We start from the raw sequence: 248 nt of genomic DNA on the forward strand, positions 1-248 counted from the left end.
TTCAGAAATATGTATAAAAATTACCTTCCCATTGTTACGTAATATTCAATGGTGAAGTGATAATAACAGTATCGAGGTGGTTCGTCATCAGTGCATGTCCGTCTACAATCTTCGAGCGATGACAATTTTTGTGAAACCGCTGTGTAAGAATTAGGAAAATTTAAAACAATGTAGCAGATATGTCAAGAGACATCCCAATGGGCACAAAATTTTTAAAGTCCCAAGAGCGTCTTTGGGACGTTCCAAGT

This window comes from Belonocnema kinseyi, chromosome 10 (assembly GCF_010883055.1).
Source record: "Belonocnema kinseyi isolate 2016_QV_RU_SX_M_011 chromosome 10, B_treatae_v1, whole genome shotgun sequence".
Taxonomy (NCBI): Eukaryota; Metazoa; Arthropoda; class Insecta; order Hymenoptera; family Cynipidae; genus Belonocnema; species Belonocnema kinseyi.